The sequence below is a fragment of the Rhinatrema bivittatum genome, chromosome 5 (assembly GCF_901001135.1).
Source record: "Rhinatrema bivittatum chromosome 5, aRhiBiv1.1, whole genome shotgun sequence".
In the NCBI taxonomy this organism is placed as follows: Eukaryota; Metazoa; Chordata; class Amphibia; order Gymnophiona; family Rhinatrematidae; genus Rhinatrema; species Rhinatrema bivittatum.
Window position 1 is genome coordinate 120,258,761 of NC_042619.1, and position 9,864 is coordinate 120,268,624.

Consider the following 9,864-nt stretch of genomic DNA (forward strand, 5'->3'; position numbering starts at 1 on the left):
AAAAGGCACGGCGTTCTAAACCTCATTCCTCCATACCTCCAGGGAAGGAACAGAAATCCCTAGATGCTTTTGGCAGATGTGTCTTCCATGGTTCAATGCTTATATCTCGCATTGTCTCCTACCAGTTATACATGACCCAGTATAACAGAAACCTTTTTAAGAAGATCCAGGATTTCTCTGAATCTTTACCTGACCAATTCCAGGATGAGCTTAATGCTCTGGCTCAAAAAGGCCTGAATTAGCTTAAAGATGAAATATGGCACTCTGTGCAAGTCTCTTCCAGATAACATCCATAAAGCAAGGCAGTTTGATAAATCTGTGAACCTAAGGGTTCCTTCCTTGCTCTTAATTAGAAATGTAAAGCTTCCCTGGTTTAATATAAATGATGAGGTTGTCTTCCCTAATATTGCGTACAGTCCCTGTTTGGCACCCAGTTCAAATAACTTGGATCTGATTGCTTGATATCAAATTCTCCAGTTCTGCTTTCCTCTCTCACTCTTTTGTTCTGGATGGGTACCCCCTGGAATCCTCTTTGAATACCGGATGGGCATCTCTAGTGGGTCCCACTGCTGTCCTCGTTCCTGCTTTCTCCACTTTCAGGAGATACTGGATGACTATCCTCACCATCTCCAAGATTTCTGCTGTGTGTGTGCACTGAATTTCTCAAGCTGAGAGAACCAGATGGGAAAATAAAACAGAAAGGAAGGGCGGAAAAACTGAAACTCAAAAATGAAGAGTCTTCTCTACTCTCAAAAAGGTAAAATCAATAGCAAGTTTCTTAAATTGCCCCGTTTCCTTGTCCCACTAAATTGGGACGTAGGACTTCTCCAGAAAAGGGAACTGGGGGAAGGCAGACATTCAGCACCAAAATTCACCTCCGAGAACTTCTCCAAACCTTTTTTTGAGCCCAGCTACACTAAGGGGTAGATTTTCAAACTATGCGAATAGGCCTACTTTTGCTGGCGCATCAGGCGCAAGCAAAAGTACGCTGGATTTTAGTAGATTCGCGCGGAGCCGCGCGTATCCACTAAAATCCTGGATCGGCGCGCGCAAGGCTATCAATTCTGTATAGCCGGCGCGTGCCGAGCCGCGCAGCCTACCCCCGTTCCCTCCAAGGCCGCTCCGAAATCGGAGCGGCCTCGGAGGGAACTTCCTTTTGCCCTCCCTTCACCTTCCCCTCCCTTCCCCTACCTAACCCACCCACCCGGCCCTGTCTAAGCCCCCCCTTACCTTTGTCGGGGGATTTACGCCTCCCAGAGGGAGGCGTAAATCCCTGCGCGTCAGCGGCCCTCCTGCGCGCCGGGATGCGACCTGGGGGCGGGTCCGGAGGGCACGGCCATGCCCCCGGGCCGCCCCGGGCCGTAACCACGCCTCCGGGCCCGCCCCCGAAACGCTCCCGGCACGCCCCCTAAACGCCGCGCGGTTCAGGCCCGCCCCCCGACACGCCCCTGACACGCCCCCCTCGAAGAACCCCGGGACTTACGCGAGTCCCGGGGTCTGCGCGCGCCGGTGAGCCTATGTAAAATAGGCTCACCGGCGCGCAGGGCCCTGCTCGCCTAAATCCGCCCGGATTTGGGCGGATTTAGGCGAGCAGGGCTCTGAAAATCCGCCCCTAACTGCACTAACCACCTCCTCTGGCAACAAATTTCAGAGCTTTATTGTCCATGCCCCAGCTACCTCCCATGGGGGTGCTGGGGCATGGATGGTACGATCCTCTCTCCTTTTCTAAAGGAATAGCCTTTCTACAAGGCCACAACTTTGCAGGGATCCCGGTGGGGCCCTAAAACAATAACACTCTTTTTTTGTTTGCTTTCAAATTATTCTTTAAATGCAATATTATAGAGCACTTCTGTCCCTATCACTATTTACCAAACATGTTTCATGAGCATTATATATAGGAATAATAAAACGTTTTTTTTTTTGTATATCACCTAGGGGTGGATTTTAAGAGCCCTGCTCACGTAAATCCGCCCGGATTTATGCGAGCAGGGCCTTGCGCGCCGGCGCGCCTATTTTCCATAGACCTGCCTGCGCGCGCAGAGCCCCGGGACTCGCGTAAGTCCTGGGGTTTTTTGAGGGGGGCGTGTCGGGGGCATGTCGGGGGCGGGGCCGATCGGCGTGGCGTTTTGGGGGCGGGACGCGGCATTTCGGGGGCGGGCCCGGGGGCGTGGTTTCGGCCCGGGGCGGCCCGGGGCGGGCCCGGGAGGCGTAAATCCCCCGACAAAGGTAGGGGGGGGGTTTAGATAGGGCCGGGGGGTGGGTTAGATAGAGGAAGGGAGGGGAAGGTGAGGGGAGGGCGAAAGCGAGTTCCCTCCGAGACTGCTCCGATTTCAGGAGCGGCCTTGGAGGGAACGGAGGCAGGCTGCGCAGCTTGGCGCGCGCCGGCTGCACAAAATCGGCAGCCTTGCGCGTGCCAATCCTGGATTTTAGCAGATACGCGTGTATCTACTAAAATCCAGCGTACGTTTGTTTGCGCCTGGTGCGCCAACAAAAGTACGCGAAGGCGCACTTTTTTAAAATCTACCCCCTAGTGTTTAGGCGATTAACAAATTCAAATAAAGATAAAGATTATTTAGAAAGTAACTACATTGGTGGCCTCTTACTTATCCTGCAGTTTATGTTTGTTATAGATCCTGCACAGAATATTAGTTTAATGAATGCTTGCTGATGGAAATATTTCCCAGGGAAGAATATGCGGAAGGCTTGTGTTTTTGTAAGGCAGGAGGAAACTTGTGCATTAGTAACCCTCTGACCTAGTAGGAGCATAATTAAGTGTCTGACACATCATTCTAACCAATGCTTGCATTCAGAGTCTCTGGCTGCTTTAACATCAAACTAGATTACTGACCTCAAAAACCATTAACTTGGCTGGCACGAGCAGTGTGTACCTGCAGCAGGCATAGTGGGATCTGGATTTACTGGGGGGGGGGCAGGAGGATCCTATACGAATAGAAAAATGCAGAAAATGGTTCTGGATTGTGTGTGAATGCTGTAATAAGTTTCTTTCAGAATGGCTCTGAGATACCATGTGTGTTTCGGGGATAGAGAGATCCTGTCTGTGTCCACCCAGTAGTGTCTCAATTTCCTGGTTATGCGTTAAACTTCAGAGGCGATACACACAGAATCCAGAACCTAACCCAACACACACATCCCACACACAAAGGGCCCGATGCACTAAGGCTTTTCTTACATTTAGTGTTATTGGGTAAAAAGCTTAGTGAATCAGGCCCAGAAAGAGAGAGAGAAAAAAAAAAACTGCGGGGAAAAGTCAGGAAATTGTGGAGTCTGCAATGTCCTTGCACCAGTAAGATATATGTATGGAAAGCCCTGCATGGTGCAAGCAGATTACTTTTGCAAATTAAACAGCCACTTTCCTTTGCTCCAGTAAAACAAGTGGGACCTCCCTAGTTCAACATACGGCTGCTTGTGGGAGTAGGCAGTGGCTCTGATATGAGGGAAGCCTGCTCCTTACTGAATAAACATAGGAGATTCCCATTCTATCAACACGGTCACCTGCTTCAGGGTGGAACGAAAAATGGTTTCTTCACAGCAGCTAGGTAGGTATGTGTGGCAGAAGCCAGAGCCATTCCAGCTGAAAACGAATTCAGGGGCTTTAAAAGGCATCGGACGGATCCACAGTGTGGGCTGCATGTAAGCAGTACGGCAGCTAAACAATTTGTCACCTCAGGTAGGATGAAAGTTTGGTTCTTTCCTTCCCCCTCTTTAATCATACAGAGAACAATATTCAAAAAGAGCTAAGTGCCAAAATTTAGGTCCCTAAGGGGGGCAATTTTCAAAAGCGATCGCCCGCGAAAAGGGACTTTTCGCGTGCGATCACTAAATGGGGGCGGAGTCAGCCCCGGAAGAGGAGGAGTCGGGGCGGCACCAGGGCCGATGCTGTGCAGACATCGCTGGAGGCGAAAGGTAAGGACCTTTATCGCTGCCAGTTTCACGCCGAATAACTACACCTTTTATGGCTTTTACAGGCCCGCCCGCCCCACACTTTGCCCCCCCGCCCCCATTACTGCTGGATTTTCTAAGGTCTGTGACCTTAGAAAATCCAGCTCTAAGTTAGAAAGCTATTTTCAGTCAATAGAATCTGAATTTCCAGCTGAAAATTCACCTAAATTTGGGTCCCTTAAACTTTTGTGCATAAATTTAGGACTGTTATTCATTTGTCTAGATTTAGGCTCCTACAGTATGTTAGATGCCTAGTGAAGGGTGGAGTGTGACAAAAATAATAATAAAAAAAAAATCCCATCAAGTGGGCTGAGGATGGGGGATCAGGGAGGGTGAATAAGGGGGAGGAGTTTCTCAATATAACCTCCCCCCCCCCCCCCCCCACCACAAACCAATGTCTCAGTCTCCCTTCCTCCCACCTCACTTTGGGGCCGATGCAATAAATCTTGTGTGGAAAATGGGTGCTCAGTGCACCCCAGCCACCTCTCCTAGGCAGGTGATCGAATATTTAAATGAGGGGTTGCGCTGCCAAGGAGGCACTAGGGACAAATGTGCGCCTCTAACGCCTCCTTGGCAGCGGGTGCTCAGGATACATGGCTGTCAGTGAGTTAGGAAAATGGAGATTCAGTTTTACAAGCGTCCGTTTTCCTAACCTGCGCACAGCCACGGGTTATGAATAGGGAAGCTTGTTAATTGTGTCCCTTTACCTAACCTGTCCACCGGCACACTTTTTTTTTTTTTTTTAAACCTTTTGGTGCCTCCGACTTAATATTGCCACTATATTAAGTCGGAGGAAGTACAGAAAAGCAGTATTTTTCTGCTTTTCTGTACAATTTCTGAGTGTAAAAATGTGCAGATCCGGTGCCTTTTTTATTTTTTGGATCTGGGGAGAATAGCTAATAGCCTCGTCGACATGCATTTGTGTGTGATGAGCGCTATTAGTTCCGCGAGGAGGTTGGATGCGCATTTTGGATGCGCTAATTCCCTTATAGAATAAGGGGTTATGGACGCCTGTCCAAAACCCGCGTCCAACCACAGGTTAAACAGTGCGCTCGGCTGAACTCACTGTATTGCCTTGGCCCCTTTTCTGCTGGGCTTGTGGATCCTTTTAGCTAAAGCCATTTGCACAACAAGCTCCTTCCAACCTCCCATATGCACACCTGGCTGGCTGATGCCCTCACTTTCTAAACACATTTAACTGCTTTGTCTCTCACTAGATTTCTCTGTTTGCCACAGGCCCAATATGACAGCTGTATGCTTCTTCATGGCTAGTAAATGGTTTTTAAAAACTTCCTATTTACAACAGTAATTTTCAGTTTGATACTTCAAGAAACAAAGTCTTAAGAGGAATATGAAGGGAAAAAAAAGCAAACACCACCCAAGAAATTAAAGGCATTCTAACATATTTTACAATTATAAGTCCACAATAAATAAGAGAACACAGTCTCAGTCGAAAGATCACCAAAATGGTGAAAAATAAGAAAAAAAAAAAAGAGAAAGAGAGGCTATTTATTCTAAGAGGATTAAAGATAGCAAGGAACTCTGTAAATTCTGGGATATAACCGAGATCTGGCTCATACAGATTATCATATCACTTAAGAACAGGGAAAGCTGCTTGAGGTCAGAAAAAGGTAAGAAACATTCACACAATTTCTAACCCATTTTCTTTTTTTTTCTGTCTTTTTACCAGTGCATGCTGTTTGTATGCAGTCTGAAACAACAAGTACTCCTCCTTTCCCCTTTCTCCCACTCACCTACCCCTCTAACCCCCACCACCCTTTCTTGGCTGTCCTAATGAGTTTTTCTGAGCATTGATCTGGAGTGTGTTCAGAGTTGTTCATTTGTGGTTGAACTTGTTTCTAACATAACTAGATTTTGCTAGCTAACTATAGCCTCTCTAAAACAAGTCATGGTAGAGTCACAGGTGATGTCACAGGTAGCTTGAGAAATATTGTTCTCGTGTTCTGTAGGATCATGTAATTTCCCGTCTCAGTAACCAGTGTGATACATCATGAAGTAATATATTCAGATTTGTCAACGGCTCTGCTTTAAGAGGAAGGAAAGGCCTTTTTTTTTTTTTTTAACCTTGTTTACATGGTCTTCTATCTACAGACTTCTTCATGTCAATCTTGTTGAATGAGACAATAAGCCACCTCCCTCCTTCTCTCACCAAATGCCAGTGCTTCTCATCTGGTTCTGCAGAGAACAGCCCTCTGTTTCCTAATCCAGCACTTCCCTATGGAAACCTGTTCCCCCCCCCCTCCCCCATATACAAAATGTCATTGCCTTTCATTGGGTAGGGGAGGGGCTGGAGTAGATACAGCCGCAGGCCCACAGCTCTTTGTTCTTCTGGGTCTCAGCTCAGTGTCAGTGGGAAGGGTGGGGGGCAGGGTTTGAGGAGGAGGTGAAGTCTGAAAGTTGGGGTGAGGTATTTTATTTAATTTCCGCTTTTCAGACACTTCAAAGTGAATTACATTCAGGTACTGTAGGTATTTCCCTGTCCCCAGAGGGCTTACAATCTAAGGCCTGGCTGCATCAAGCTGCAATGTTATTCCACAGAAGGGGGTCCCACTATCGCAAGTGGGGAGGGATTTTAGTGGCGATAGTGGGCCCCTCCCCTGAAAAAATATCCCCCTGCAATAAACTAGCGTGGCTTAGAGAATCTTCCTCTAAGTTTGTAATTGAGGCAATGGAGGGTGAAGTGATTTGCCCATGGTCACAAGGAGTGCCAATAGGATTTGAGCCATGGCTTCTGTTATTGTTTGTAAGGTTGTGGGTGGACCCTTGGACACTGTGGCAGCTGACCACGCCCACAGGGGGAAGTCCCGTCAGGGGCCACAGGCCAGGCTCAGCTTTGAGACACACAACACAGAGTTATATCTTTTATTAGACAGAGGTGGCAGTAGTGAGTAGAGATGAAGCCTGGCTGGGCTTAGGGTTCCTCAGGATACTGGAACAGCGATCCCTCAATAGCTGTGCTGTAGTGGAGAAACTGAGATAGTGAGTACAGTGGAGCATACACAGGGTTCTGGTATGGAGCCTCGTTGGTTGATTACTCACACAGCGGTTTCACCCAGAAGGTGACACAGAAGCTGGAATAGAGGCAGGCCCTCGAGGAGCGAGTACCTGGTACCAGGGAACAGCTCTGAGGAAATAAAGTTGGTAACTCACTGATGATGTAGGCAGCGGTTTCTTCCAAGCAGAAGCAATAAGTTCAGGCAGCGAGTCAGGGAACATGGGCCCTCGAGGAGCGAGTACCGGTTCCTGATAGCGATCTGAAAGAAATGAGAGAGGCCCCCGAGGAGCGGGTACCCCGTTAGGATAAAGTCCAAAAGTTGGAGAGGCAGTGTAGCTAGGTACGGAGAGCGAATCCCATCCATAAGGAGTCCTTTGCTAACTCAATTAGCTAGCAAAATGTGTAGGCTTTTGTATCCGGAATGCATGACGTCATCACAGGGGGACGCCCCTGAGGTTCGCGCCAAAGAGAGAATAAGAAGCAGGGCCGCGCGGTGCGCGCGCGCCCTATGGTACCTGGACAGCATGGCGGGATGCAGCGCCCAAGCTGGACCGGGGATGCCGGAGAGGACAGCAGGCAGACGCCCATCAACCGCGGAAGGAGTCGCAAAAAAGGTAAGGTGGGCAGAGTGGAGACGTCGGGCAGCGACAGTCGTAACAGCTTCCCTGGGTTGTTAGCCTACTGCTGTAACCACTAGGCTATTCTTCTAAGCCACTACTTGTAGACTTGCAGCAGTGTACAAATACTGTATAAAAAAATCATTTTATAAAATTTCATACATAAATTCCCAAGCAAACATAGAAAAACAAACATCAAAACCCCACATCACTAAAACCCTTACCCTCCACTTCCCTCTATCCACAAACTATATTCCAACATAATTTACAAACAGAAAACAGTATACTTGTAACTAAAACAATATTTCCATCATCAAACCATCCAAGACAGCAAATAGTTGATCAATTTTTTTCTCGTAAATAACCAGGGCCTTCAGCCTTTAAGATTTTAAAAGGTAACATAAGAATTTTATATTTACATCATGTGTGTGTGTGTGTCCCATATATATCAAATTACAGTACTCTAATCTTGAACTGATTAGTGCATGGGTAACTAAAGTCAAATTCTTTAAGGACAAATAAGAATGTAATTAGTGTCTGATATGCACATAACCAAAATAAGCTCTCATCACTGCAGGAATCTGCTTCTGAAACGTAAGCCCAAAATCAAATATTACTCCCAGGTTCTAGAGTGAAGTACATTAAGGTATGACGGTTTCATCAGTTAATATTTTGAAGCAAGTATGGCTCTCTTTTCCCCACTTGTAATATGTTTGGGGTGGGTGGGGGTAGTATGTGGGTAATTTTCAAAATTGTACTTTCAGTACTAGGCACAAAATTTAGGTACCTAAATCTAGGTAAATGAATAGCAGGCCTAAATTTAGGCCCCTAAATTGATGTGAATTTTCAGCTGAACACTTAGATATCTATTTTCATCCGAACTTAGAAGCCTATCTTAGGTACCTAACTTAGGAGTCTAAATTTAAGAGCTCACCTTTTCTTGAATATTGGCTTCTGAATAAATATTATAAGGGGACGGGAAAGAACTTGGATTAGACCTGGAATCCATACTGGAAACTCTGAACATCACTACAGTTTTCGCTCAGCAATCAAGCCGGAAGTATAGAGGCCTCTAGGGAGAAAACAAGCCCTTAAATCTTTTAAGAAATTATGAAGCCAATATTCAAAATTGAACTTAGCTGGATAAGAACTACTAATCTGGTTAAGTGGCACCATTGAATATGCGGCTATGGTCAGCGGGTGCTGCTTAGCTGGATAAGTGATTTATCCAACTAATGGGCCGATTCAGTAGGGTTTGGCCGTGCGTTTTCGACGCGCTATTTTTACCCCTTATACAGTAAGGGGTAATAGCGCGTCGAAAACGCGCGGCTAACCCCCCTGAAACTAATAGGCCCATCAACATGCAAATGCATGTTGATGGGCCTATTAGACATTCCCGCGCAATACAGAAAGTAAAATGTGCAGCCAAGCTGCACATTTTACTCTCAGAAATTAGCGCCTACCCAAAGGCAGGAGTTAATTTCGGCCGGCATCAGGAAAGTGTACAAAAAAGCAGAAAAAACTGCTTTTCTGTACACCCTCCGACTTAATATCATAGCGATATTAAGTCGGAGGCCCCCCCCCAAAAAAAAATCTGCCTGCAGGTTGGACGACGGATGCTCAATTATGCCGGCGTCCGTTTTCCGAACCCGTGGCTGTCAGCAGGCTCGACAACCGACACCGGTAAAATTAAGCGTCGGCTGTCAAACCCGCTGACAACTGCCGCTTCTGTCCAAAAAGGAGGCGCTGGGGACGTGCTAGTGTCCCTAGGGCCTCCTTTTTACCGCGGGCCCTAATTTGCATACCTTTCCTTAGTGAATCGCGCGCCCAGGAGAGTGGCCTGGGCGCGCTTCGGGAGAGGGGGCGCTCGCCGGCTCTCCCGCGTGGTTTACTGTATCGGCCCGTAAGTTTTTAGCAGAATAACTCAGGGGCAGGGAATGGGTGGATCAGGGAGGAATGGAGTTGGCTGGACCAGTTTACTGGCTAACTTGATATTCAGAGTTACCCAGCTGAATTATCCGGCCGTAGGGCTGTCCAAAAGTTAGCCAGTTTAACTTCTCCGGTTAAGTTTAAGGTAGCTGGGTGTGGTGAAACAGGGGTTTTGCATGCTCTGTGGTTTATTGTTCTGCCCTGTAACACTTTTCCTCAGAGAGCTCATTTCCTGTGTGCTGGCCTGCAGGGTGGTGTTTGACCTCTGTCTGCACTGTAGTTCAAGCAGAGGCTTTGGATGCTGCCTTGACTGAAGGTGGCTTGATCAGCATACACATCCCA